Source organism: Grammomys surdaster, unplaced genomic scaffold, assembly GCF_004785775.1.
Source record: "Grammomys surdaster isolate TR1022 unplaced genomic scaffold, NIH_TR_1.0 125979, whole genome shotgun sequence".
Taxonomy (NCBI): domain Eukaryota; kingdom Metazoa; phylum Chordata; class Mammalia; order Rodentia; family Muridae; genus Grammomys; species Grammomys surdaster.
The window spans coordinates 1,540,602-1,546,906 of NW_021620795.1; the positions used below are offsets into that span (position 1 = coordinate 1,540,602).

At 45.7% G+C, this 6,305-nt stretch overlaps 1 long non-coding RNA gene across 1 annotated transcript; it reads right to left on the bottom strand.

Annotated features, from left to right (window-relative positions):
* Nucleotides 1–2,726: 2,726 nt before the first annotated feature.
* LOC114609669 lies at nucleotides 2,727–5,888 on the bottom strand. The gene is made up of 3 exons (XR_003709568.1): nucleotides 5,827–5,888; nucleotides 3,027–3,124; nucleotides 2,727–2,863 (listed from the first exon to the last, which is right to left on the bottom strand). It is a non-coding gene; the product is annotated as an uncharacterized LOC114609669 (long non-coding RNA).
* Nucleotides 5,889–6,305: the final 417 nt, after the last annotated feature.

The following is a 6,305-nucleotide window of genomic DNA, read 5'->3' on the forward strand; positions in this document are numbered from 1 at the left end:
AAGAGACTCCACCGGACTCTGTCTTGTATCTATCTTTTGCGTCTCTCGCCCCTTTTTCCCCCTTCCTCCGTCCCACTCTCTCTCTTGCTAGACCCTGACCTGCGGACCAGACCGGAGCAGCAGAACCTGCTGGCCTTTACAAAGTAACAGAACCTGACTGCCGTTACAAAAGAAATGGCAGTTACACTGGTGTTACAGGACTGTGTCAGTGCACCTGACTTCAGAAGGTCATTAAGGGAGAAGAGTGGAAACTTGCTTTATCATTCATAAAATAGCAACTTTACTCAATGGGGGCTTAAAAACAGCAGCCATTATACACAGCCTTACTAAAATAGCAAATCAATGACGAGGTCCTTTCTTCTCCAGTCCCTGCCAAGGAATTGTCACTTATACGAATACCCCAGGAGAAAGAGGCTTCTTGTGCCAGTGTCCCCCTGGGTATAGAGGGTTGATCTGTGGTACTGCCACTAATTCCTGCAGAGGGAAGCCTGCCAGCATAGAGCACCTGCCATAAAGACCCTGAGCATCCTGTCTGTATCTGCCCTGCTGGATATGCTGGAAGTTTCTGTGAGACAGATGACAATGAGTATGCTTCCAGTCATTGCCACAATGGGACTGTGTGCCAGGATGGAATCAGTGGCTACTCCTGCTTCTGTGTGCCTGGATACCAAGGCAGGCATTGTGACTTGGAAGTGGATGAATGTGTTTCTGGTCCTCGAATGCATGAGGCTGTATGCCTCAATGAGATAGGGAGATATATGTGTGTCTTTCCTCAAGAGCGTTCTGCTGTGCTGAATGTAGATCCCATCCAAGTCTACACAGTGCCATGTGTCAGGATGCTCTTGGGACTTACTTCTACGACTGTGCACCTGGATTCCATGGAAACCACTGTGAACTCAACTTCGATGAATGTGCCAGTCAGCCATATCTCCATGGAGATCTATGTGTGGATGGAGGAAACAACTACCGCTGTGACTGCATGACGGGTAGAGGATTCACAGGGATGCACTGAGACTTCAATGCCTCATTGTTGGTCAAAGCCTTGTCACAAGATGCAACATGTGAAGACCCTGTTGACAGCTGTATTTGTCACAGCTGGCCTGGATACACAGGTACCCTGTGTGAGACAGACATAAATGAATGCAGTTACAACCCCCACTAATTGGGGGTTGGAGGAGTCCTCACAGGATCTTTAGGACACATTGTAGGCCTGACTTCCTCTCTTAATTACTGGGAGCCTCAGACTATGTATCTGTCAGCCTGGATTCACAGACAGGAGCCTAGCAGAACTGTCTTCCTAGAGGCTCTATCCAGCAGCTGACCGAAACAGATGAAGAAACACACAGCCAAACATTAGAACGAGCTCTGGAAGCCTTGTGAAAGAGTTGTGGGAAGGACTGAGGAACCTGGAGGGGAAAGGGACGCCACAAGAAGACCAAGAGAGTCAATTAATCTGGACCCTTGGGGGCTCACAGAGACTGAATCATGAACCAACGAGCATATAGCGGCTGGACCTAAGCCCCACACACATATGTAGCAGGTGTATAGGTTTGTTTTCATCTGAGTCTCCCAATAATTGGACTGGGGGCTATCCATGACACTGTCGCCTGCCTGTAGGTCCTATTCTCCCAACTGGGCTGCCTTGTCTGGCCACACTGGGAGAGGATATGTCAGGTCCTACAGTGATGTGATGTGCCAGGGTGGGTGGATACCTAGGGGGTTCCCCCTTCTCAGAAGTGAAGGAGAGGGATGGGAGAAGACCCTGTGTGAGAGGGACACTTGGAGGAAGGGAGGCTGTGATTGGGATGTCAAGTGAATAAATAAATTAATGGGAAAAAAAGAGTGAAATCACTTTTTTATTCATGAAAATAGTCATTTCACTCGACAGGGGCTCACACACAACAATTATATACAGTGTATAGCTTTAATAAAACAGCCAATCACTGACAAGAACAAAAGCAATAACATCAATTAAAACCTTGAAACCAATGAAAACCTCAAAGAAAACAATATCTAAGCTAGAAAATTGATTTAAAAATTGATTAAAAGATTGATTAAAAAATAGATTGTAGCAAGACCTACCCCATCTGTCTGGCCTTGGGTACAGATTGTAATAGCCTATCAAGTCAAGGGTGGCCATGCCTCTAGGGGCTTTGAAGATAAAACTCTCCCAAGGCCAAGGATGAGACAGTTTCAGGCTTTTGTTCAAAGTCTTTCTAATTCTCTTTGCTCATCTCTACTAAAGGATCCCTGATGGTCCTGATGGTGCTAATTTACACTCCCAGACTCCTCCCAGGTGCCAGCAGCTCTGGCTGTGCCTCAGCAATGCTCTGAAGCCTTCAGCAAGAGGGGAGCCTCAGTCTCTGTGGGGAAATGTATCCCCGGGGAAATGTATCCCACAGTGCTACCTGGGCCACAGCATTTCCTCTTCTCAAACCTTTCCATCCAAAGGAGATAAGTGGAAGTTCATCTGCCTGGTGTGGAGCATCTGCCTGCCCAGAGGCGTCGAAGATGGCTCAGACATTCTCTATAGATCCTTTCTCATCCAGGCTGTGAAATTGCAAAATCCAGCCGCCATTATTATTTCTATTATTATTATTATTCAAGTGACTGCCATGAGAGGGGTGGCCATCCTCACTGCAGTGCACTCTCTTCAGCAATTCTTGTGTGTGACATGGACTCAGCTTCTGTACTGACTGAGAGGGCACCCTATGCTCTGGGTGTGGTTGATATCTGACTCACTGTGGAGTTCTCAGCTACAATGAGGTGGCTTTTTTGAGGAGGTCTTGATCCTAGACTGATGAATGTCATGAATTCAAGTTGTCCATGTTTTCCTTCATCATCCTCATTTCTCTCAGGGGTTCTGTAAGACAAGGAAAGGCAATCAGACTCAGAAGCATCCTGGCTGGGCCACTGGCTACACAAAATCAGTACCTATTCTCACAAAGGAAACCGATGTCAAGGAGGAAAGCCCACCCCATGGATGCCATGGTTGCTAAGGATGGGCTCAGAGGTGGCTCACTTACCTGGCATGCTCATTGTTCCTTCTGCAGCAGCTCTGTCTGCAGGAGGCTCTGGTCCTGGTCTCTGGTCTGTTTGAGTTCGTGCTGAATTTTTTTTATACCTAGAGGAGGAAGGTAGCTGGGACACAGGCCTGGTGGGGACCTGCCATGTCAGCTGTTCAGACTCCACCAGCTCTAGCAACTGGACAATGCACCATGACCTTTCAGAGGTCATTCTGGGCACCCCCAGGGGAGAAGGGTCAGACAGTAACTAGGCCTGGATTTTTTTTTCCCTCAGCCTTTAAAACTCTTAGAATTCTAACTGAGATATACCCATCATGCTGGACTAGGGAAAAAAAAAACCCTGCATTTCTAAAGTGGTGCAAAAGCATTATTTTTAGAAAATAGCAGCATAGCTATCCTGAGTCACAGTTCAGGAGAGATAAGCACGGCCTTGATTAGATGCCAGGTGAACGTGGACAACCCGGGAACCTCTATGCAGGTCTCTAGGGAGACTATGCAGGACTACAGTGAAGGGTCAGATTATTCCTACAGCTCAGATTCCTGTAGGAGATCAACTCATCCACCCTTAAATGTGTTCTTAACAAGAGAACCTTCTCACAGGAACCCAGGGATACCAGGGAGAAGAAAGTTAACTCTTCTTGGAAGGGAGAACACAGTGGGCAGAGGACATGGACAGCCTGGTCAATGAATTGCTTGCCCTGGAAATCTAAGGCAAAGACTGGCAGACCTCCTGGCATCCTGTGCCTGTTAGCCAGCCTGCTTTGCAAGCTCCCCAGGCTGAGCAGTGTTGGCTTGTTTCCCAGCACAGGAACACTGGACAGTGGCGGACCAGGCCCTTGCTCTGGGGCTCACTCTTCCAGGCAGCTCCAAGGTGAGCAGCTTCCTCCAAATGCAGCTCCCTTTATCATAGGCTGCCATACTTTGGCCCAAACCAATGAGCCTGGGAAGCTAGAAAATGCAAATATTCCAGCTCTCTAATCTACTCTCTCCTAGGTGTGCCTCCTGTGCCCTCCCTGAATGCTAGACTCCACAGGGATGGTTGGACTGTATCTTTCAGATGTTAAAGTAAATGTGAAACTGATCTGGAGATACATCTTGTAGAGGTGAGAAGTTGAGTCCACAATGAAGTTTGTTGACCTTCCCTGTGACCAGTGAGGCTAAGACTCTGCCTAACAAAGAAAATTTCAAAGAGACCCTGTTGACTGACTGAGTGGGCGTGGTCATCAAGGCTTTTGCCCTCAACAATAGTGCGAATGAACAATTTTTTTTACTACTTAAGTAGCCTGTGATGGCAAGTCTTGGTTGTCCAGGTAACATCTGGAATTTACTAAAACACAAATACTAAGCATATCTGTTGTCAATGTCTAGTGTGTTGGGGTCCCTGGGTAGGGTCAGGACACGGGGGATGCAGAGTAATCATGAGCCACTGCACACTCTATTGAATTCTCCAGCATTGTTTAAAGGCAAGCAGAATAAAGCTTCTAATTCTCAGCAGCTTCTGTTTCTCAAGCAATAGTTTACCTGGGTTCAAGGTAACCTAAACCTCCTCACAGACTGAGAATTCTGTCAGCAGTCCAACTCTTTTCTCATGAGAAGATGACCATGAAGGCCACTTCCTCAGGCATGCGGCTTACTTGGCGAACATCAGGATTCTCTGCTGAGAAAGTATGCTTTCTCGGTGTCCCGGTGTGCTGGGATTCACAGATACCCTTAAGTCACCTTGCAGCTAGCAGGCTGGGAGCAGTCACCTCATGCCATTTCTCTACAACCTGTGAGGGACTTTTTTTTCCTAATTAAATCACATGAAATGGGATGATATAATTGTAACATGGATCTTTGAGGTAGGAAGATAACACTTTCATCTAGATCTTTAGAGATGTGAAGACCTACCATTACTCTGAGCCACACCTTCTGCTGTCAGCACATATGAAGCATGTGAAGGAAGGCAGTTCTCTCTTTTGCCTGCTTGCTCCTGCCTTTCCTAGTGAGTCCATTTCTTCAGTAGTATTAGAGCCAACTTCTTCAAGATTCTAACTTATAGGTATATATTGAAGACCAGCTGAGACATCTAGCTACCTCATGAACTGAACTACAAGATTCTTCAATATTGTTGGATTAGATGGACCACAGCCTATAATTCATCCTAATACATTCTATTAAATAATATACATATATAATATTTATTACATATATGTTTATATTTAAATATATTTAAAAATACATATTTATTATATAGATAACAGAAAGAGTTTCATTTTATAAGTTCTGTTACTTCAGAGAAGCTTGACTAATATACAACAAAACATAAGTTAAATTCATTGCCTTAAGTATATTCAAGTACAGTGAGGGACTATACCTAGTCTTGTGTCTTAACCTATCTGATCATGTGAGAAAAATCAAACAACATTCCCCCCAGCTCTTTGTCTTTCTCACAGAGATATATAACATCACATTTCCTTCATGCCCTTGCTTTCAATGTGTTCGCTTGTAGTTTATACAATTCTTCCTCGAAGGCCACCTTGTGGGAAGAACATTCTAACTCTGCTCCGTCTACAGTTCAAAGCCTTCTTACACAGGCTCCCACGGGAGTTTAGAAGCAAGGTATCCCTAGACTGGCATGAAAGTTGTCCTCATGAAGACACTAACGCAACCGATCCATGGTAGGATGCATATGATGAAGATAGGACAGTGGATCTAGACTGTGTGAAGGATTGCCTGCAGATCTTAGACCCTAGGAGGGAACAACTGTGTCCTGGCAATTTGGGAGAACTTGGCTATAAGAACATGTGAGACAACATACCTCCATGTCAGGAGCCCGAGCCCAGGAAAACACATGACGAGTCTACTGCATGTGGTTGCTGTTCATGACACTGTCCTGTCACAGAAGAGTTCAGATATCTTCAACAAACACTGAAGTGCAGCCACAGCATCTACCCTACACACTATTGGTCCAATACTAGCACACTTAAGCATGATCAGGAAGTGAACTGACTTAGGAGATTTTTTTTTTCCCTAGTTGGCTCTGAAATCTCAGGCTGTAAATGTCAACTTTCCTATAGCTCTCTCTTAGAGAGGTGGGCATTGGTTTCCTCTGGCTTCCTTAGCACACACTCAAGAGATCAAGGCTACAGCCTCCTCAGGCATATTCACAGTTGCACAGGATGCAACTTGGCTTCAGAACACTGAAGGAAGTGTTTTCAGAAGCCAGGAAAAAATGGCAAAGTCCACAAAGCATTCAGGTGTTGTGGAGATGCCCAGATTCCCTGCTAGGCCACTACA